Genomic DNA, 24,447 nt, shown 5'->3' with positions numbered 1-24,447 from the left:
TTTTTAATATTAAACATAAGTAACAGGTTGAAGAGGTTGTGACAGAGGGGAAAAGGAAGTATTTTAATTAATTACTTTAATCACAAAGCTGACATTTTCAAAAAAGATTTTGGATGCTTTGTTTTTGCTTGTTTTCTCCACTTAGGGAGAAACTGTTTCTTTTTAAAGAAACCCATTAAGAGTATCTGATTCACCTCTCATGCCTAATATCCACTTACCAAAGAGGTAAGAAGAAGAGAATTCTTTAACAGAAGACCTTTTGAGAAGCTATGGTGAAATTCAGAGTCCACCAGCAGGCAAAATAGGCTGGAGCTGAACGAAGTATTGCTGTACATTTCCTCACACACTCAGTAAATTTCATAGCTGACACAATTATACTGTTTTCTTGTCACCCCATCCTTTTTGAAAAATTTCTTGCAAAATCCAACCTTTCTTAATTTCATTCCCAATGTTGCTTTCTAACTGTAACTACTAGTATAATGCATTTTACCTCTTGAGCAAAGTAATTCAAGAACACCTCCCAAAGAGTGTGCCCTTCAGACTCAACTTTCTCACATCTTAAAAACTCAATAGACCGGTGCCACAAACAACATTTTGGCCCTGGGAGGACTTTTGAAGTCTAAGAAACTATAGTGGATATCTCAAAATACACTTTTCATAGAAACTAGTGGTGCTTAGAACAACCAACCACAGGCAAAACATCTGCACCCAAAAAAACAAATAAAGCACAGAAAAAGCTGACAGTACCCCCACAAAGAAGAAACCTTCTCAAGCAGACAATGAAAACACCAGTAAAAAAAAAAAAGTAATGGGAGGGACTGGGAGCCTTGACTAGCATCAGAGAAATGTCTGGGGATGCAATGATGCCCACAGGTAACATATTGGGAACTTAGCAACAGACCAAGGGCTCAGTTATACAGCTGCAAATATAACATTTTAAATGTGTTTTAAGTACGTTATACAAAAGTGATGCTAGATGGCAATGGTGAGCTAATGAGAAATTCCATATATATTTGTAAACGTGTGTTTTTTAAAAAAAGAATTATCACAGGGTTATTTATACATGTCTAGATTCAGCCAAACACTACCCCAACTTTTAAGAAACATTTCGTAATTTAATGTCCTCATCAAGCATACTGAAAAAGCTTTTAACTTTCTAAAACTCAAACTTTATTTACCCCATTGCAAAATCAATTCTGATTGTGCAATAAAAATGCAGAAAACTATAGAATATATAACTTTTTATTACTTGATGAGTAAGATCGATAAAGAGCAGGACCGTAGGCAAATTAAAACTTTTAGACATTCATATTACATAAAGCAGAATGCCTATAGTTTTAATTTACCTACAATCCTGCTGTTTATCAATCTCTCTCATCAAGTAATTATAATAAGAGCTGGCTGTACTGGGTTAGACTTTCTTTCATTTGCTGATAATTATGTTTGCTCTTCTTTAGGAATGTCTGCAACATTTGCCCATCATCCCTTATTTCACAGAAGGAAGGCAACTAAGAAGAACAAATCATGCTCAATATGTCTCCAGCCTCACTTACATTCTTGAAATGAGATACAGTTCGGCATCCCAGTTTGATTGACATATTCCACGAAGTATAAAAACTTGATATTCTAAAATAGCTAAAAGCACAGAAGGGGCAAGAAGCCAGATAATACTGACTTGGAGGTGAAAGCAAATCTACAGTAATTTAACTATTTTCATTTGTAGTGAGTACGTTTGAAATTAAGAGATCAAGCACGTGCCCAGTCTTGTCCGCTCCCCAGGGAGAGCGAATTGCTTTTCTTTATTTTCTTTATTCTTTTGGGAAAGTGCCAGAATACCTACACTGCAGGGGTACTGAGATATAAAGAAATAAATTCATATTTCTCCTAATGTTTTCGTGGTTAGGAAGGGAGTCCTTTTAAGCTTTCTCAGTTTTATCTTTCTTGCATGCACACATACATTCCAGCTATGTGGTCAATGCCATACACATATTGTGACCCCTTGTAGATATTTCAATAAGAACATTTATCCGTACTGCACAGGAGGTTAAAAGTTCAGTTTGGTAGTTAAGGAGAAAACATAACCTAAAGACAAGGAGCTTCATTAGCGTGTAACCCCAAAATTTTGGAGGGGATCCAAAATTTCAGGGTTACATGTTAATGAGCCAAGGGTTCCTCACAGAGGCCTAAGTCCAAGTGATCACTAAGATACTCTGCTGAGCACAGACTTTCCTCAAAACACTAGTGCCATCATCTGTTTGACTTATGGAGAGCAGCAGGAATCCCTTTGTACAACATTAATCAAGTGCATCTACACTTTAGACATGGAGTGAGCCATATTTACTGAAGAATCCACCCAGAACACCGACAGTTCAACCACAAACTCATCTTTAATTAAGGGACAACGCATCTTCAACCGGTAGTCTTTATATACAGTGGATGCTCGGGTTGCGAATGTGATCCGTGCGGGAGGCACGTTCACAACCCGCAGTGTTTGCAAGCCATGACCCGCGCGTCTGCACACACGCGGGTCGCGATTCGGCGCTTCTGCACATGTGCAAAGCGTGATTTAGCACTTCTGAGCATGCGCAAGTGCCGAAACCTGGAAGTAACCGTTCCGGTACTTCCAGGTTCAACACGGTGCGTAACCCGAAATCGCGCAACCCGAAGCATGACTGTATAGGGTTCTTATCTTTCCCCTTTTCTGATCTAACATAACTGTCTATTTAAAGTTCCGTAGCAGCCAGTGCTTTCTTTCTTTAAAAAATGTTTAGAGGTTCTCTCATTTTGACTCAACAATATCACCATTTTATAGTTCAAATTGGGGAAAATAAATACAGTAAATGGACAAAAATACAAAGATTCAAAAGTACAAATGCTTAGGGGTATGTGTACCCCTGCGTACCTCCAGGAAAAAAGCACTGGTAACAGCTATTCTGTTTTAAATATAAAGTTCAATATCACCCTCGCCTCATTTCCCCCTCAGACTTTCTGTCCCTCTCTGTGGTGCACTGAGCCTCCTCTAACTGTGATTCCACAACCAACCCTCTCTACCAGACACACACTCTTGAAGGCTTTACCCAAATTCTAGCTTAAAACAAAGCTCTCGGTATTATTTTTTCCAATTCAGATTCAGTTCCTCAGCTTAAAGGGCTGTTAGGGAAGGCAGCCGGGGTGAGGGTGGGGATGAGGGCAGCGGTGGGGAGAGTGGAAAAATTCACAAGATGGTGGTGATTGAGTTAAGAAGAAAGTGGGGCTGGGTTGCCAGGTTTGCTTGTCTCCCTTTGCCCTTCCCTCTTATAGAGCAGGCTGTAGCTTGTGGTTTTGTAAATGGAAATGCCATTTGCCAGAATGAGAGGCTGAAGGGCAATTTGGCCTCATTTATGAAAACTATTTAAGAAGAAGTATGGAGGAAGGAGCATAGCGTAACTGGAAGCCTCTATATAGCAGATCTAATTAATAACTGAATGGTCTTTCAGGCCTTTCTTGAACATAAGAAGTCATATAACAGGTTTAACATGCTAAAGGGTGAACAGTAAAGCAAGGAGTTCATAAACCCTCCAAGTGTCCCTATTTTCCAGGGACATCCCTGATTTAGAGAAGCGGTCCCGGTTTCTGATTTGATCCTGGAATGTTCCACTTTTCCTTAGGACGTCCCTATTTACATTGGAGAAATGTTGGAAGGTATGGAGTTATTTGGCTCCTGAGTTGTCTGAAGGCAATCCTGTATAGGGAAGATTTTTTTAACGTTTTATTATGTTTTTATATATAATAAAAAGCTGCCCAGGGTGGCTGTGGCAACCCAGTAAGATGTGTGGGGTATAAATATAGTAAAGTTATCTGTATGGAATGAGACATCTCTATTTTCAGTGGAGAAATGTTAAAGGGTATGAGTTCATTAAATGAAGCTGGAAGACTAATCTTGTGCCAGTATTAAGGTAGAATAGTCTTTTCTGATAGGAAAATGGCATAGTGTAAACAGACGATAATTAAGATGAGAAGTCACTGAGATGAGAAGTGCCCTAAAAGTCAAAATAATTATAGGACTTTTGCACCAAAATTGTAAATGCTTACATATCTACTAACTACAGATAAGTGCTTGGAAGTTTAACTTAGGCCAGGAAATTTATAATTTCATAATAAAGGTCTTCTAGGACAGTGTTCAGTAAGCTGAGCTCTGTATATTGGCAAAGGCTATTAATACAGCTTATAATAAACTGAAGTTGAATCCATGCTATCTTTAGTTCAGAAAATTATAAGATTCACCACCCCATAAGTAATCTTTCTTTCAAAAGAGCAATTCATGGTAAAATCCATTAACACAGATCTTCAGTATTTTTGTGATACAAAGTACTGCCATTCTCAAATACTAGCTTTTAGCCATGCATACTATTCAAACCCAGTTCACCTTTAAAGAAAGAAAAATGCAGGTGCCTGGCACCATATAATTGCTAACTTAAACATTCAGACATCACCAGAGTTGTTACATATCAGAAGTTGGTCTGAAAATAAATGGCCTTTTTAATTATTATTATTATTTTTATAATTATGGGAAATTGCCAACACCTTTTGTGTATGTTGGATCATGTCAAGTTCACAATTTAGTCTAGGAAATGCTGATAAAATCATAATTTGTGGAAAAAATAAAACTTTGACCTACCTCATATTATATTACCTCAGCAGTTTCTGGCTGGATACAATATTTAAGATACACATAGCTCCTCTTCTACAACAACTGAGGAAGCTCAGGTCTCCCCAAAGGTAACTGCTGCATTAAAGGACCACCTTCAACAGGGTTCACTGACATGCTTCTGTTTGAAAGAGCATTTTAAAACTGCCAAGAACCTGGAAAGCTAACACAGATGTCCATGAATAAGACAGGTGTGCAAACTAGGGCCCCACTCAACCCAATGCAACCTAGCCGGGGACTCAACTAACATCCTCTTTCTGTTGCCTGCCTGATATAATGGAGCAGAAGGTTTCGTTGAACAAGATGATTGGCAAACAGTAAGTATTTTTCCTCATCATTTCGGAGGTAGCCCAGAATTGCAAAGTTAGTTCTTGACAACCTGGCACATGTGATCTCAAATTGCATCTGTCAAAGACAACAACATTGTGCCTGGTATAACCCGTCGAAAGTCTCATCAAGCACCAACATGGTAATATAAGCTGGAAACACTGTCCCATTCAGCACCACATTCATACCAATACACAATCTATGCTCTCCCTCCTTTAACACTGTGGTGTTTTCCAAAACTATGAGCAATAGTAGCCATTCCAGTGTGGCTTCCTTGACTAATGTATTGCTCTAGGAAAGGCAATAATCTTTATAAATCAGTGGTCAGGGAAGAGATGCCTTAACCATGGTATTCTGCCCCCCCCCCCCATAACTCTTCTTGTCAATAAGGGGAGAGATCCTTCCTTCCTGGGATCCTTTGGAAGGGAGAGCAGGGTATAAAATCAAACCAATCCCCAATGTAAAAGGGGCAGGAAAAGATCTAACAGTGTTTGGCTACCTTGGGGTAAAATCCAACACCCATTTACCCAAATGGAAGTTCCTAATTCTGTTAATCACCAGAATTCAATGTACGATTGTTACCAGTGAGCTGGTAACCTTACTAGGTGATCTCTGGGCAAAGATATAGGCAGAAAAGTTTCACCGGTTTATGATTGCTCCTTGCACACAGAAACAAACAAAGCAAAACAAAAACCCATTTCATGGCTTTAACAAGCTGTGAGCAAAAGAATGAACAAAAGCCGCAGCAGAAATAAACCATTGTGTTTAAGTTGCCACCTACGTGAAACAGCTGTTAGAACTAGGAAACAGACATAGCAGATGCTTCGTACTTAAGCGTTCATTCAAGTTGCAGGCATTTTATACAATTTCAGTAAAAAGCAACAACAAACCCCTAACTTGAATAAATCAACCAAGTTGACTGTGAAGCCAATAGCTACTATGCCTAAAAGTATTTCCTGTTTTCATTTATTAATAGCGTGTGTTTCTATAAGACGGTTAATGTATCACCAGTAAATCTACAAATATACATAAAGCCCCTGTCTGACATCAAGGCATTATATAACATTAGCAAAGAAAGGGCTCCCCTTTACATCAATGGGAGATTGTCCCCACATGCTAATTTCAGTACATTAGAGGGCAGATTTTCATCAGGCTTGTTGCTAGAAACAGAAGGGTAAGGTTAAACCTCCCCTCCTTATGCGCCGGAATAAAATTAAAATAATAATGTGGTACCAAGAAGTACAATTATTAATTAACTACCAGCCTGGTCCACAGATGAGCAAATCAGATTTGATATGGGAGGCTAACTTACACATTCATTAAGGGAAGAAGATTTGTTAAAATCTGATTTTAATATATTTTTCCTTTTAAGCAAATGTTTCTGCATTCCTCATTAAAGTGAGCTCATTGTCACATAGGTGGCTGCTCTTTGTTCACTGAGCACTGGGTTTTCTAATCTGTTTTGTAACATAGAATACTATGCAAGGACATGATATTCAGTCTGAAGTGAGATGCTTTAACGCCATTAATCTGAGATTTAAAGGATATATGAGACAAAAAGAGTACATTATACTAAATTCTTGACAGACATCCTTTTTTGGAGAACATCAGAATGGGGATTTAATAGACTGCAGCTGTGAGCCTTGGGGATTCTTCATTTCCTATTCTTACCCCCCCCCCCCATGATAATTGAGGCAGATTTTCTTTCTATATGTTATAGGTGAATTTCACCAATAAAACCAGTAACCTAAAATTTAATAAGCTGTACTCTGGTTTCTGTTCAGTCTTTCACCTTTTACTAGAGATTTCCACACAGAGGGAAATTTATGATCATAAAATAATAAAGTGTTGATAAACATGTATAAAATAAAGCAGCAAAGATGAGCAACAGAAGCTGATAAAAACTAGCAGAAGCAGATAAAAATGAGCAGAAACGCTAAAAATGTATTCACTTAAGCACTGAAAGGAGAACACAGTTGCCTCTTAGCAAGCCTTACAGTGAGAGTGTTCCAGAGATGAAATATGACAGAAAAAACTCATCCTTGGACACCACTTGCTTCCTGAGATAGCAGAGGGATCTGCAGAAAGGCAGTGGAATTTGTGGAAATACTTATAGCACTTACAAAGCTATTCACAGTTTCGTTTATGAGAATGTAAGTACATCAACCATTTGACTGCAGGATATCACTTCATAAGCTATAAAAATTATCCTTAAAACGTAAGGTTACAAAAGCAGTGTTAGATACAACAAACAATGAAAGAGAGAAAAACTTTATTAACCATGAAGTCTATTTTGGCAACTATAAGTAGGATGGCTGGGCCTGCATTTTTAAGGTCAGTATGGGGTTTGATGGTTGTCAAACTGTCTCAGATCATTAGTGGTACACACCCTGCTTCTGTATTTCATCTTTATAGCAGCCACTGATGAAAAACCTGTCTCACAAAGATATATACCATATTTTTCTGTGTATTGGACAAGGTTTTTTTACTCAAAATTTACATCAAAAAACTGGGGTCATCCAATACATGGATAGTGGTATGGGGGGGGGGAGAAGCGGTACACCACCAGCCAGCTCATTGGTGGGAGTGCAACTTTCCACAATGCCGCTGCGTGCGGCGGGCGCTCCCTGGGTTGTTTCCTGCGTGCGGTGGCATCGGAGCATAATAGCTGGCGGGAACACAAATTCCCCCAATGCCGCTGCACGCAGGAAACAATCTAGGAAGTGTTTCCTGCCCCCAGCTGTGTGGCTCAACAACTTTGGGCCATCTCCCCTCATTTTCCTAAAATTGAGTCCCCTAAAATAGGGGGAGGGGTCTTATACACGGGGGCGTCCTATAGACGGGAAAATACGGTATTACCAAATGACAGCAGCACAGATACTGCTTCATCACCAGGCTCAAGATACTCAATGGTAACATGAATCTAGCATTCAGATAACCTCACTTCCAAAATATTATCTGTGAAGACCCTATCACAAGACAGTTCCAATCCGTAGTTCTTTTTTCACAAAGGCAATTTTGCAGCATCAGTTGCAAGTGTGCTTTGCACGTACTCCCGTTTCTTCAGCTGATAAATTTTCCATGCGGCAAAGTCAAATGGCTCGTGATTGTTTGCTTAATGTTAGTTTTAATCTCACTTTCTTTATCGTCAAGTGAAACAAGAAATTCTATCAAGCATGTAAAAGAATCCATTGTCCTCTGCCAAACCCAAACTGCCCAGAACTCAATTTTTCTCATGAAAGTTGTGGCATGTACAAAGATCTTTTTGTTTCAACCTTGTAGGCTTAAGTTCAAGTCATTCAGATTACAAAACATGTCAGTGTGGTATGCTAACTTTGCTAGCCAATTGTCTTGGCTAAATTATTTGCAAGTCAGGACTTCTTGATCAAAAGAAACACATGTACTTGTGTAACTCAAAGAGTCTCTGCAGCACATGGCCCCTTGACAGCCAACAAACATCTGTGTGAAGTTGTAAGCGTACATGTTCAGAATCCATCTCCAAACATAAGATTTCAGACACACATGCACTGAGCGAACTGGTGTTGAGAAAGTTTACAATTTTCACGGCATTGGTAAATATTTCATGAAGTACTTCATCTAGCCCAATCAAAGGCAGCTCCTGTGCATTGGAGGTGAAGCTGAAATAGTCACTGAAACAACTGCCTCTATGAGCAGCTTGGGGCGAACCATCACTGGATCTGCCCCAGAGAGGAGTTCCCAAGATTCAGCCTTCCTGGTGTTTGGTTCCAAATATCAACATGGCATTATAATAAGACAACAAAACAAAAAGGTGTAAGAGGTATTCATCATTAAGGATTGTTGTTGTTTAGTCATTTAGCCGTGTCCAACTCTTCATGACCCCATGGACCAGAGCACGCCAGGCACTCCTGTCTTCCACTGCCTCACGCAGTTTGGTCAAACTCATATTGGTAGCTTTGAGAACACTATCCAGCCATCTTGTCCTCTGTCATCCCATTCTCCTTGTGCCCTCCATCTTTCCCAACATCAGGGTCTTTTCCAGGGAGTCTTCTCTTCTCATGAGGTGGCCAAAGTATTGGAGCCTCAGCTTCAGGATCTGTCCTTCCAGTGAGCACTCAAGGCTGATTTCCTTCAGAATGGATAGGTTTGAACTTCTTGCAGTCCGTGGGACTCTCATTAAGGGTTACAATCAATAATTACTTTGGGATTGCTTATAAAGCCCACAACCAATTTGCACAGGCTTCACAACCCACTTGTGTCTCATGACCCACAGGTTGGAAGATGTTGTTAGAGCCCCACCCATTGGGCCATCTACACAAGCTAGAAGTTATATGGGAGATGCATATGTAGCTATACATTTTCCCTAGTGGTTTTCTTTTTTAAACCCACAGATCTTAAATTAGCCCGTAGCACTTCTCTATTTCTGTATGGCTGTCTTGACCTCATTTTAACTTTATCATTTTTTAAAAAATTGCTCTCTATTGCTACCTGTTATCAAAAGAGAAGGGATCTTAAAAATATTTTGTATTATGTATGTCAGTTGATTAAAAAAAGTTTGGAAGTTCACCAGGTTCATACAAGCCTAGAGGTACTGATTTTCTGCTTGCCCTGGGAAAAATGAGATGTACATCAGAAACATGAGAAATACCCCCCCCCCCCAGGATTATGTAATTGTTTATTGTGAAATATAACTGAATAGTCTATTGATTTTTCTTTGCCTCATTGTTATTAATTCCATCACAGAAGCACAAAAATATAATTTTCTCCTGATAACTGAATCACTTTCCATTTGTAAATTGACATTCGCCTCTTATGTGTTTTTAGAACAACATATCATATTAACAGGGCAGGGACTTTGTTAAAATTATCTTATTGATTTTTCCTTTCATACAACTCCCAACTGTAAATGCCAAGCAGGTACAAACATGAAACATGAATTGTTGTTCATAATAACTGAAACTCCCAAACGAAGTTGCCTATTTTTATCAAACCTGTTTCTAGTTTCTCAGGTAGCCCAAACTATAATACAGTTAACTAGATAACCACAGAGATGGCCATCCGTACAAATTGCCATCAAGTTGCAAAAAGAATTCAATAGGTACAATGGACTGGTGACCTTTGCTCAGTAGCTGCATAGACTTCTGAACCAAAATCGTGATAAATACCAAGTGTCCTAAGCAACATCCTTTTTAGTGAGCAGGTTGCAACCATAGGCACCTTTTGCACTTTCACCCTTGCTGTAAAACATATAATTTTAATATACACTATAGGCCAACTATCTATCTATTACAAGGTTAGGTAAAGCAGCACGTGTACAGTCAACCATCCTAATTCTAAGGGCGTGTTCATGTTACCACCTTAGAACACAGTACAGCTGGGTTTTTTAGTCCTCAGCCCCAGCTGCTCACATCAGCACAGCTACATTAGTGGCAGATTAGTTTCTGTTTGTGTACACACCAAGGACATTGATGGGGTTGGGGATGTATTTACCCCATGAAAAGATGTTCACACTTTGCCTAGAGACAAATTAGGAACAGCTTAAGGACTCCAAGGGGGTGTGAAGCTGGTTTGAGGAACACACATCAAACAGTAGTATCAAAGGACAGGATACATATGCATTTTAGATAACATGCTGCTGTGTGAACATGGATGAAAAACCCAACATTGGAAACACAGTGCACAGTAAACGGGAGGTTGAGTGCAGCCAAAACTTACACGTATTAGTAACAGCACACATGGAAAACAGCACACATGAATATAGCAAGGGAACTGCCAAATTCCACCACAGGGTTAGAATCATGCTGGAATAGAGACAATTTATTATCAGTAATCAAGCAGTATGGTCCTATGCAGGCTGACTAGGAGGAAGTACCGGTAAGTCTCATTTGATTGTGCTTAAATTTACTCCAATATAGTTTCTATATCTTTATTTTACATGGTAAAGCATTTTATATCACCTTTTGGCCCTAACAAGTGCCCCCAAAGCAATTTACAAGAAAATAAAATCCTCCCCCCCCCAAAAAAAAAATCAGTTTGAACAGTAACAAAATTGAAATATCAAAACCTCTGTGACGGTATTGGTATCTTCCATACTGCTGAGATCGCCTGTCGCAAAGTCAGGCATGCCTGCATAGCTCTAGCGAGAGTTCGTTAAACAGAGGCCTACTGCTGTCCTATACAAGGAAGAAACTCAGCCATTTCTTCCTTACTTTTCAACAAAAATCCCAAAACCCTGCTGCAGGTTCAGATACAGCGAACCAGGGAGACCCTCCAGTAAAACACAAAACAAGAGCCAGTGTGATGTACAGTGGTGCCTCGCAAGACGAAATTAATCCGTTCCGCGAGTCTCTTCGTCTTGCGGTTTTTTCGTCTTGCGAAGCACGGCTATTAGCGGCTATTAGCGGCTTAGCGGCTATTAACGGCTTAGCGGCTATTAACGGCTTAGCGGCTTAGCGGCTTTAAGAAAAAGGAAACAAACTCGCAAGAACTCGCAAGACGTTTCGTCTTGCGAAGCAAGCCCATAGGGAAATTCGTCTTGCGGAACGACTCAAAAAATGGAAAACCCTTTCGTCTAGCGAGTTTTTCGTCTTGTGAGGCATTCGTCTTGCGGGGCACCACTGTAGTGGTTAAGAGCGGTAGACTCATAATCTGGTGAACCCGGTTCGCGTCCCCGCTCCTCCACATGCAGCTGCTGGGTGACCTTGGGCTAGTCACGCTTCTCTGAAGTCTCTCAGCCCCACTCACTTCACAGAGTGTTTGTAGTGGGGGAGGAAGGGAAAGGAGAATGTTAGCCGCTTTGAGACTCCTTCGGGTAGTGATAAAGCAGGATATCAAATCCAAATTCTTCTTAGCTGGGATTATTCCACAATGCATGTACCCTGTGAGAATCTCCTGCTCCAAACTCAAATGGAACTTGTCTTTAAGTGGGGCTCATTTAGTAGCGTTTCATGGCTAGATCTAAGATGTTGGGGGGAAATGTAGCCTTAAAATTATTAATTAAGAATTCTAATAAATTAAGAGGCTATTAAGAGTTCTCCAATGGGTTGTATCTGGCTAATTCTACACTTGGGATACATCCATTGAATTCAATGCCCATTCAATTCAGTGGGTCTGCTATACAACCCAATATTAGCATATGATGCCTTGTGCTACTTTTTACCAGATGCTTTTCATAGTCTCCTCCTCCTTATTACGGTCTGAACATGATGCCACCTTATCCCATTTTCCTTCCTGCAGCCCATTCCACACAGAATGCTGCAGTGCCTAAAGAATTTATAAGTGTATAAATAATATAACAGAAAACACTTTTGCTAATGTAACATAAGATCTTTGTATTGGAGGCACTGCTTTTCTGCACCTCTAAAAAAAGAACAATCAGAAACAGTATATATAGATGTGAAATCTTTCAAAGACTTCCAAAAAGGGAAAGGGGAAATCCTGCTCTGCTGAAGGAGGACAGTGGCAATTCAGAAAAATGCATGTATTAAATCTGGCTGTAAATGTAAACAAAAAAACAAAAAACCACCCCAAAACAAAACAAAACCTAAAATTTGTGTATTTTATTTCTGTATGAATTGCTCACTGGCAAATAATTCTCATATAGAGCTTTATTTGTTTGGATTTGTACGGAAAGTTACTGGAGCTTTTATGAAAAGTTACTGGGGCTTTTATGAAGCCAGTAATTTGCTGTGTATTTGCCTCCCACAAGGTTTCCAGACCACCTAGTTCATAAAGAGCTATTTTTTTACTGGCAGTGACAGCCTCCAGGTTGAAAACTCTCTCGAGTTCTGGCCCTGAGCACAAGAGAAAAGATAGGATAGGGAAGTTTGGGAGAGACATTAAGTTTCCAATGTATTAAAAAGATCATAAGATGCGCTTCATGGCCACTCAGGAAAAACAAAGAACAACGAATTGCAATTAACATTTCCAAGGACATCAATGTGGTCCACAGAAGCTGCTAAACAACGGTGTCTTTTACCCCACCAGAAATTATCCACACAACCCTGTAGGTCAGGGGTCAGCAAACTTTTTCAGCAGGGGGCCGGTCCACTGTCCCTCAGACCTTGTAGGAGGCCGGACTATATTTTGAAGGGGGGAAATGAACGAATTCCTATGCCCCACAAATAACCCAGAAATGCATTTTAAATAAAAGGACACATGCTACTTATGTAAAAACACGCTGATTCCCGGATCATCTGCGGGCCAGATTTAGAAGGTGATTGGGCCAGATCTGGCCCCCGGGCCTTAGTTTGCCTACCCATGCTATAGCTTAACATAAAAGTAATCCATAAATTCATTCCATTTTGTTTCCTTATTCATCTAGGGAAGGGTGGAGCTTTACATTTAAATATTTATTTCTGAAATATTTTCTCTAAAAATAAAATTTCTATAAACAGCACTGGCATGAAGTATTCAACTTCATGTGTATGAACTCTCATTACTCCCATCTACCTTCCAAGAACGCTGACTTTTCAAGGTTCCTTTCGACCTCTTAAGTTGCACTATAGATGCTATATAGCAGCTGTCCTTGCCTGCACAGCTCACTGTGCCACACAATTTTCACACACTCACTGAAGTTCCTCTCAGATTTTTGACTTCACAACTGTGAAATATATGATGCAATATTGTGAGAAGAAAGTGTTTCTTTTTGGTAAATTATTGAAGAAATGAAAAAGAAGACATTTTTAAAAAATACTAGCAGTAGACTTAAACCACCTTACAAGAATAGCAGATGTGGGCCACAACCTCTGTCAACAGGAGTTTGCGATGAGGAAGAGATTCTGGCTTTGCCTCTGCTTTTTTCCCCCCCACATAAAACAAAATATAACTTGCTTTTCAGTACACAGATATGTTCCTTGGAAAAGGGGGGTCTTCCTATCATGGCATTGCAGTTCAATGTATTAACAAAAAATGTGAATACATAATCCACCCAAAAATTCTTTCAATCAAGCCAGTTACACTGAACAGGAGTAGCTCAAGAGTAGTGTTGATTTTAAAAATGTACAATAATTGATAAACAATAATTCTTTTGAATAGTGTTTCTCAAGTGGATACAGATCTTTTTATATGACCATTAACTCTATGAAGGTCTATCTTAACTGATGACAGTGTTCAGTTATGGTTCTAGATGAATGTATTGCAATTTTTTGTCTACTTCAGGTTTAGGGTTTTTTAAAAATGTTCACTTACATTATTTCGAGGGAAGGGTTCAGTAACAATATAATTAAGAAAAACAGATTAGTCTGGATGGTACTTGTGTGGATGGACAGCATCACCTTAATTCATTAAATTAAAAGTGCTACCTTGTGAAAAGGGCATGTGTATTGTTCCAAAGTGTTTGCTGAAGGTATTTAACTGATAGCAGTGTTTCATGTCATGTTACCATCAGTAAACAGCATGTGTGTTAATTCAGGAAGAGGAAAGCCAAATTTACAGAAAGACAGATTCAGTTAATGCTAAAACTCCTTGGGTAAATGTTGAAAGGAAGTGAATTCTATCTTGGCAACTTGGTAACAAGAATTTAACTTATCAGTGCTAATCAGGCAACATTATACTTAAGAGATAAACTAAGCAGCATTTCTAAGAGAATTGAAGGGCTGAAAGGCTTTCCAAATTGCTAGCTACTGCTCACATTTCTGGCAGATCTAAGAATTATGCTGCCTAGAAAACTAATAATATATTAAGAAGTGTGTGTCAAATGATGTTTAAATGCATGTATAAATGTAAGAAATTAATAAAAGGATTCTACTGATTTGGGATGCCAGATTCCCGGTGTTTTTTCAGTAATGTAGCAGGCACATTAAGCAGTGCCTAAATGTTAAAGTGGCATGTCAGATGTACAGAGTTGACCTGGAGAATATGTAGATTCATAGAGCTTTGGGCTGTCTTTAACAATGGTGCTATATTGTAAAAAAATGTAGCAGTAAATTCTGATCAAATGTGTGGGAACAAAAACTGCTATTATTTGAAGGCTGTGGAAACTGAAGAAATTAATAAGGAACATCACATAGGAAGATGGAACTGGGAGGAATAACTTTGGGAACAGCACAGTCTTGGGAGTGCTCACGGAGTAGAGGATGCAAGAAGGCAAATAAGAGGAAGGGAGCAAGAGATATTGGCTGCGACCCAGGGAAGCGTGCATTAATAGTGTGCTTCCCTCATCTTGCTCCTCCATTCAACAGCTCCTTTATACTATTTCACAGGCTGCTCCGGGAACGGAAAAAGCAGCTTGCAATGTGGCACAGAGCAGGAGGGAATGTTCCTCAGGAAAAAGAGAAAGGCTTCCTGTAAATGTGCAAGTTCCTGTGAGCGTTTCTGACCCTTCTCCAGTCTGGAAGAGAACCGTAGAAGAAAGCCGAAGGCAAGGAAGAGGAGCTGGAAGCTGATCTAGACAAGCTAAATGAGCAGGGCAATAATTCTTCCACTCACCCCTGGCCACCCCATCATGTACAGGAAAAGGAAAGTGGAAATTCAAACACTAAGGAATATTATCCCATGAATACACCTGAATGTTAATTTCCACAAGTTTGTTTTCCATCAGCACGATAATGTCATGGCAGGTTTATTTCACACTTTAAAAAATTTCCCATGATCTCAGGGGAGCTATTTGCAAACTCCTGCTATATGTGAACACCCTTTTACAAAGACAGGGTAACTGGAAAGAAAACCGGCAAGAAAACCTTAAAGCTTCCCCCCCCCAAAGCAGGATACTTATTAAGGTGAAAAGATTGCATCCAATAAATAAAGACGCAGGACCAAACAAAATCCATTGCTAAACTGGGGGTGAGTCTACAATTTAGCTTCCTGTAGCCTTTTGCTTCACACCAAACACAGGGAAAAGTTCATCCTTCTTGCTAAGATTGCCTTCCTGAAGATACAGGAAACATAATGTGTCTGTTGCAGCAAGATTCCCATACCCATAATTTTTCAGATTAAAATTTATTTTGCTATAGATTAGCAGGTTCAAATAGCCATCTCCCTGCCAGTGCTTATCAAAACTTTTGAAATACATAACTTTATTTTGTTATCAGAACCTGTATCTTTTAAGAGCCTTATGGGAATGTATATAATCCCCTTTTAAAGCCATATTAACCAATGGTCATCTCTGTACCCTATGCCAATGAATTATATGCTATATATGCTATGTGGGGATCTATCCTGTTCTGTTTATAAAGCATGAGGGGCTAAGAAGTTTCAATTACATTGATCATAAGATGCCTAGGGGGGGAAATTGCTTTGAAAGGCAGCAGGTATGTTTTTAAATATAATAAAAATACAGAATAAGTTTCTAATGAGTTGTGAACAGAAAACTTTGCATTCCCTGCAACACCTGTAAGTCTAATGCTGAATAAATAACTATCTCAAAAGGAAAACCATACTAAACAAGGTCTGAGCTGTGAAGAGTTTCTTTACAAAGCAAAATCAGGTGAAAAATATTACCTGGTTTTCATCCTTCGGAAAACACATCGTGTCTAATCTAATCTGTTCACCTGTTTTAGCAGTCTACCTCCTGGCTCTGTCAAAAGTAGTTTTCCCATAAAGTTAATTGAGCTTTTCAAGAATGGCATCTTTGGTATGTCTGCATTAGCAGAGACTGTTTTTAGGGTCATCTAGTATTATCATAATCAATTAAGATGACCAGGAGCACACAGAAATGCTCACTGATATATTTAATGCATCACGGCACAAAAATGCAACTCCCCAAAGTCTTGGTTTGCCTCAATGGGGGGGGGGGGATGCAACCAGAGAAAAATCCTTATGGCATTGTCAAAGGAAGAGAATAAGGGGAGCACACAGCTCCGATTGCCTCTGCCCTGTTAGAAGTGGGGGACGGGGGGGGGGGATTGAGCATGGTTTTTGGTAAAGTTATGAAACCTTCAAAAAGAAAGGAAGTTGTGATAAGACATCTGCGATCCGTGCCAAAGCATGTTTACTCAGAAGCCAATCCCGTTGAAATGAATGCTCCTGCAGTGTAAGTTTGCATATCAAGCTAAATTTAAGAATAATGTATTCAGTTCTGGGAACCAGAGCTTAAGAAGATGCAAAGGATTCAGACCAGAGCTACAAATGACAGTGATGAATGAGATGAATCTTCTGGAAAGGATAGGGTAACTGAAAATGCTTTTTTCTAAAGAAAAACAGTAGAGAAACAGGGTGTGCAAAAATAAACAACAATAATACTCTCACCCTCTACCCACTGAAACCCGTGTGACAGAATGCTTTTAAACTTCCTAGTTATAAGTGTATGCTGGCAATAATGCTTTGAGGATTCGAGGAGGCATCACCTTTGCTGAAGGTTTCCAAGACTTTGTCAGCCAGGCTTTTCTGTAGGATATCCCGTCTTAAGGCAGCGCATTGCTTTATTTGGCTCCCTTCCATCACTACGATTTATTGAAGCTCAGAAACTGCTGATCCCAATGATTAACTGGTACAATCTAATCTTTTGGCTTTTGTTTTGAAAGTTTATCTACCACAACCTTTTTTTTTTACTAAAAGATGTCTAAACAAGTCTATCTAAATGAAAGCTAAGGTTGTACCAACTGCCCTTGGTACATCTCTTTCTTAAAAATAAATAAAATGGCCATCAGTCTAGTGTTTTCTTGCTACAGCAGCAATAAATCATGATGCTCCGATACGTCTTCTGGTGTAGTTTGTCCACCATTGGTCCCCACTGCGCACTCAGCTCTCACTTGTGGCTCCTAGAAGCTGTTGGCATCCAACAATGGCCATGCTTTGGGAAACAGCTTCAAGTGGACGGTGAAACCAGCTGTGGGTAGGCAATGGAGTCAGCCCAGGACCCTCATACACACTGCTCAGGCTTGCACACTTTGGTAACAAAAAACAGCATTTTGACTTTAATCCCAGAAGCGCACTCCATTGTCTCTTGAGACAGATGGATGCCAACAATACCCCTTAAATATTGTAAAATGATACAAGATTAAAGTGCACATTAGGCAACTTTATTTTATCCTCGTAATCTTCCTCCAAACATACTTTTTAAAAACATCTCCTCTTTCTGCTCTTTTAGCAGTCGGATTCACACCACTCCTACATTACAGAAATGCCTTCAAAGCTAGACATTCTTTAGACGAGCATTATGCCAATTTTCCTCTGATACTTACCCCCTTTGTCAATACTGCATGCAATCCGCTATCATAACACCAGAGATGAATGAAGGGGAATATGATGGGGAAACTGTTTAAACAATTATGACTCACTACCTGTCTTATGGCAGCAACATTTGTTGATATATGGATGACGTATAGTAATATTTTTATATGAAAAATGGCACATTTCAATACTCTATAAAGGGATGTCCAACCAGTAGATCATTGTCTCCTGGTAGATCCCCGGCTGATCCTGGTAGATCACGGGGGCCTGGGCGAAGGCCTCTTATACACCTGCTGGGATTGACAAGGCATCTCACCCTCACCTGAATCTTATAACTCTCCTGACAGGTGATTTGGCCTGCAGCCACAGTGTGGAAATAAAGGATGAGATTGCCCACCAGATATCAGGCACTCTACTATTCAAATTAGGCCCCAGTGTTTTTGTTACAATCCCCTTCTCAATTAAGTAATCAGTTTTAATCTAGAATTTAAATTCTCAAAACTTTCTTATTTGTTACGTCGAGCAAGTAAACTACTGCTCTCACTTCATTACAAACAGTATGTCTACCTGCAACACACTTGAGCAAACCTGCTCCTCTTCCTTTTTGTTGCCATGTGCAACTGTAGCTGCCTCTGATTAGTTATCATTTAACTCTTGGGGACAATAATTAGCATCACACGTCATATGCATGGAAGTTGCCGAACCAATTAACCACCTAGAACAGGGGTAGGCAACCTAAGGACCAGGAACCGAATGCGGCCCAATCACCTTCTCAATCCGGCCCGCAGGCGGTCCAGGAATCAGCGTGTTTTTACATGAGTAGAATATGTGCTTTTATTTAAAATGCATCTCTGGGTTACTTGTGGGCCATAGGAATTGGTTCATATTTTTTTCAAAAAATGTAGCAACCTGGCACTGAAGGGGATATTATCCCAACATTATTTACCCCAAACTAATTTAACTACACAGGCAGTGATCTGGATCAATCAAAGATCAAATCAATTTTATTTAACCTCCATAAAACCAAGATTTTGTCTTAAGTGTGCTTAAGCGTATAGAATTCTAATCTGCATCTTCATTTAGACATTTCATGATAATAGACAATGTTTTCACTTCTATAATTTGCTATACTGTATTGATTTCAGATTTTTTAAATATACAGCAATAATTCTCAGGAAACAACAAATAAAGACAAATTCAGTATGAACTAAAACATCTGGAGGCAAGCTATAAGTAAAGCAACAATTTCTTATTTTGTTGTACAAACTCAGCAGCAAAAAAACAACAACAACCCAACATAGCTATCAAGTTATTAAATTTAAAAACCTCATCAAAACAAATAATCTGGCTGTGGCCCAAAAGTCCACAGAGCTCTACTGTGTACATGAAACTTTGGCTAAGCAACAGCCAACCCATTCACTACAAAGGCCAGTAACATTCCAGCTGCACGATTCCATGGTGCATGCAAAGAATTTCCTAGTGCTGAGGTGGAAGGAACAAGCCCATAAAGTTACTCAGGACCACATTAGTGTTTTCCCAACTACAGAGATGCTGAATTATGGACATCTATTCTCTTCTAGAATTCCCTCCCCCCCTCCAGAAAAAAAGCACAACTTACCTGTTTCAACTCTTAGTCACTACTCAGAGCATGGGTAGGCAAACTAAGGCCCAGGAGCCGGAGCCGGCCCAATCGCCTTCTAAATCTGGCCTGCGGACGGTCCGGAAATCAGCGTGTTTTTACATGAGTAGTATGTGTGCTTTTATTTAAAATGTATCTCTGGGTTATTTGTGGGGCCTGCCTGGTGTTTTTATATGAGTAGAATGTGTGCTTTTATTTAAAATGCATCTCTGGGTTATTTGTGGGACACAGGAAATCGTTCTTTTTTTCTTTCTTTTTTTCAAAATATAGTCCAGCCCCCCACAAGGTCTGAGGGACAGTGGACCAGCCCCCTACTGAAAAAGTTTGCTGACCCATGACTCAGAGTATAACCATTCCACAACATCAGGACCAGCTAAACCCCAGGGACTTACTTCTATAGGTACTAAAACAAACTGATGCTGATACTAATAAATTCAAAAGGTTTCTTCAGCTCTTCGTATGGCCAATATCTAAAGACCTGACTCTAGAAAAACAACACCAGAAACTAAGAATCTGACACTTTCCCCACATTTTCGCAGATTCTTCTATTTTATTAGATATTTCTAACACTAAGAAATATGATTTTGGAGGGGGGAGCCCAACATTGAGGATATGTCTGATTTTCCCCTGCATGTGCTAGTTTATTGTTTCTGCACGTGACTCCAGTTTTTAAAAAATTGTAAGTAGGAAGCATGAATGAGTGTGTGTGTGTATGTGGGGTGTTTGTTTGTGAGGGAGACTTCCAGCTAAGTGGCAGGATGCAGGCTACCAGGAAGAGATAACTAAGGCAATAGTGAGCACTTCTAATATGTAAGCAAGTTTGGCAGGACTCAATACTGTACTGCAGTCGGGAAATTAGATAACAAAAGGTTGGCAATGTGTATTTTGCTCTTGAAGAGAACAGATTATATCAGATAAGTGAACAGCCAAATACTCACATCATGCCTTTCCTAACAATAACATAAACAGGAACACCTAGCAGTGATAAAAAATGGTAATATTTTGGTTGGAAGAAAACGTTACTTTGAACATTTGTCCACTAAAATTGCTTTCTTTGTTTGTTTGCTTATGCAAACTTATAAAACTAGCATTCCCCTTTACAAAAAAAACTTCCTGCATAATGTACAGATGAACTTAACACAGTTGCTTACACAATGCCTGAGTGTTTAAGGACATGATCTATTCTTCTTCTCCTATTCACCTGAAAACTGACAAAGCATTCCAAATGGCAAAGTTGTGGGTAAAATTGTCTTCAGGTAAGAAAATCCCACACTTCTTGGATGAAAGCTGAAAGGAAAGAAAGTGAGATTTTTTTTTTTAACCTGGAGTAGCCTTTGGGTTTTGAGGCATGTATTTTTCTGCACTTCTCTGTTAAAATCTATGAGGCTTTTTGTGGTTGTGCCTAGTTTTAGATTGTGTCTTAGTTAGCTAAAAGTGCAAATTTGTTAACCATAGCGCTGATTAATTATACAATCCCACATATACCTGTCAGCATGTCAACCAAAGAGGATAAACACAATATATTTCATGGCTCATCCACTGTTTCCAATACTATTCAATGTGGCATTTGACTTCAAATGTGATTTTCTCAGGGGTCTAGACTCAAGGCTACACAGTAGCGTAGCGTGGGGGTGCAGGGGGGCCGGCCGCACCAGGCACAACATGGGGGGGCGCTCGCACTCGCAGCTCTCTGCCCCTACCTGGCTCACTCACTCTCTCTCACTGCAGTGCTGGCTGTGCGAATCTGATCCAAGCCGCCGGGTCGCCGCCCACTGTGGAGGGGGAGGGTGCCAGGCGTGCGGTGCGGTGCTAAAATCCACGGGTTAGGGGGCGCAAATTACTTGCCTTGCCCCGGGTGCTGACAACCCACGCTACGCCACTGAGGCTACAGGTATCCTGAATTTGGCTTGACAATCCTTGTGACACTGGCAAAATAAGACCTACCGTAATTCAGCATACATTACTGTGAAAGCTTCCTCATTATTCAGTATTCTATCTAGGTAAGTTATGAAAGAACCGCATGGCCAGAATGATTAGTCAGGCATAGGCAAACTCCGGCCCTCCAGATGTTTGTGACTACAATGCCCATCATCCCTAGCTAACAGGATCAGTGGTCAGGGATGATTGGAATTGTTGTCCAAAACATCTGGAGGGCTGGAGTTTGCTTATGCCTGGATTAGGTTCATACAACCTGAAGGGTCATGCTAGCCTGAGAAGGAACTAAATCGTTTGTCTTTTCCACATGCATCTTCCATACCCAGAAAGCAGTAAGAACAGACCATTAGTTACATTGATCCAAAGTTCTGATTCCATTCATAATCCCTGAATTGTTTTGCAAGACATCACCAGACTGAAACTGCCTTTTTCTTATCAACGCATAATACATAATTGCATAAAATGCATTTTCAGGGACACGGTATTATCACTTATAAGGCAGAAAGTCTTCCGTTTGATAAAGTCCAATCACTCCCACCCCAAGTAACTGATTTGTTGAAGATGCATGCTTACGTCAAACTGCCATTTGCTGTCTGTAGCTTGCTTTTTATTCAACAATGTGGAAGGATTAAATGTTAGTTATTATTATTACATTTAGCACCTCCAAATGTGTGGGGACATGTGAAACTCCCTGATTTTATGCATGGAAATGTTGCAGAGTTGCAAATGTTTGCTATTCTGCATAATTCATGCCTGGATGATGTACAACATTTGCAAAAATGTATCAGATTTCATGTTGCTAATACTATACATAAATACAAGGGAATGTTTAACAAATTAAATTGAAATAAGGTTTTAAATTGAAATTAAGGGGGTGGGATTAAATGCAGATGCAATGACACTCTGATGGTATATGGTCCTGAATACCATTAAGTACACATGTCAGACTATAAATCCAGTCCTCCTCACATGCTTTCTTTACTGAATTCCACACAGCATTCAACGGCTGGCACTGCAACATTCTTCTGTTTGTACAAGATCTGAAAATCTCTCCTCTAAAGTGGCTCTTCAAAATTTATAAAAGCCTTTATATTAGCGTAAGTGGACAAAGAACATGAAAGTAATAAAATCTGAATTGACAATAAGGATTAGCAATTGCTCTGCATTTGCAAAATTCCTTCTATCTGCTACCTATCAATGCATGTGCTGGCCTTAACCATCATTTCTGGCTGAATAGGTTTTGTAGTTCCAGTCTTTTCAGACTGTATATTTAGTTTCTTTAACAGCTAATTGATTTAAATACTTGACTAACAGCCCAATCCTTAACTGTGCCAGCACATAACCACTCTAGTATGGGAATTTATTAAATAGATGGAATAAATTCAGAGGGGACATCTGTTCTATGGCATTTTGTTAGGGTTGCCAGCTCTTGGAGGGAAAATGCTAATACAGTGGAACAGTCAAGAGTCTAGCTTGAAACAAGAGGGCCATTTATTTAATTAATTAATTAACAATGAATTAAGAAAACCACCCTTCGTCACTAAGTAACCACAGGGTGGTTTCCCACATAGTAACTAAAACCAAAATAAAATAAAAATAAAATAAAATAAACCATACAATCCCCATGAAATAAAGTTCAGCATAAGACCATTTCAAGTAAACAGCAGCAGATCAAACTGAGCCCCTAAGAGCCACAACAGAATAGCTTAGATTCCTACAAAGACCTGAGGGAAAAGGTATGTTTTCACCAGGTGTTAGAGGCTTGATCATGTTGCAGCCATCCACATCTCAAGGGGCCTACAGGAGGAGTGGATTCCACAGCAACAGGATGAATGTGTAACTAAGCATGCCACCTAGCCAACAAGCCAGTTCTTCAAGGCCCCCAGTCGCGCTGACTGGAATTCTAGGATAAAGAGGCAACTATTTCAGCGTTCGAAAGATCAGCACGGTGTACAACTCCATAGACACCTTCCACAAATCCAGACACAGTCAGTGTGGTGTACTTGGGCTCAAACCAGGGAGACCAGGAAGCTCACTGGGTGACATTGGGGAAGTCACCGTTTTTCAGTCTATTTCACAGGGTTGTTGTAAGGCTAAAATTGGTAGGGCTGTAGTCATGTGCATTAGCTTGAGGAAAGATGTCATGGCCTTCCCTGAGGACTTGATGAGAACGACAAGATGGGGGAAGAATCATAGAGTTGTAAAATTATAGAGTTAGAAGGTCCAACCCTCTGTAATGCAGGAATCTCAATTAAAGCATCCATGACAGATGGCCATCCATCTGCTTAAAAACCTCCAATGAACAAGAGCCCACAACCTCCCAAGGGAGTCCATTCCACTGTTGAACAGCTCTTATTGTCAGAAAGTTCTTCCTGATGCTTAGTCAGAATCGTCTTTCTTGGAACTTGAATCCACTGGTTTGGATTCCAAAACAGGAGAAAACAAACTTGCTCCATACTTCCAAGTGACAGCCCTTTAGATATTTGAAGATGGCTTCCATATCGCCTCCCAGTCTTCCCTTTTCCAGGCCAAACATACCCAACTCCCTCAACCATTCTTCATAAGGATTGGTTTGCAGACCACTGATCATCTTGGTCACCTTCCTCTGCACACATTCCAGCTTGTCAATATTTTACGGATAGTTTTTCCAGGAATAAAAAAATTAGAGTACTTCAGTTTGTGGTAAGTAATTTTTCATTTAATATATGTTACTTCTAAAACAACATGCCTCAATTAGGTGTAAAAACAGGAACTGAAACACCTAATCCTA

The 24,447-nt window shown here is 39.7% G+C and overlaps 1 protein-coding gene across 5 annotated transcripts in view; it reads right to left on the bottom strand.

Moving 5' to 3' along the window:
- TLL1 (tolloid like 1) overlaps window positions 1-24,447 on the bottom strand; it is a 120,783-nt gene that overhangs the window by 66,979 nt on the left and 29,357 nt on the right. The gene's annotated exons all lie outside the window — the stretch shown is intronic.

This window comes from Podarcis muralis, chromosome 9 (assembly GCF_964188315.1).
Source record: "Podarcis muralis chromosome 9, rPodMur119.hap1.1, whole genome shotgun sequence".
In the NCBI taxonomy this organism is placed as follows: domain Eukaryota; kingdom Metazoa; phylum Chordata; class Lepidosauria; order Squamata; family Lacertidae; genus Podarcis; species Podarcis muralis.
Note: the sequence above shows the minus strand (reverse complement) of the source record. Positions and strands in the feature narration are given on the sequence as shown.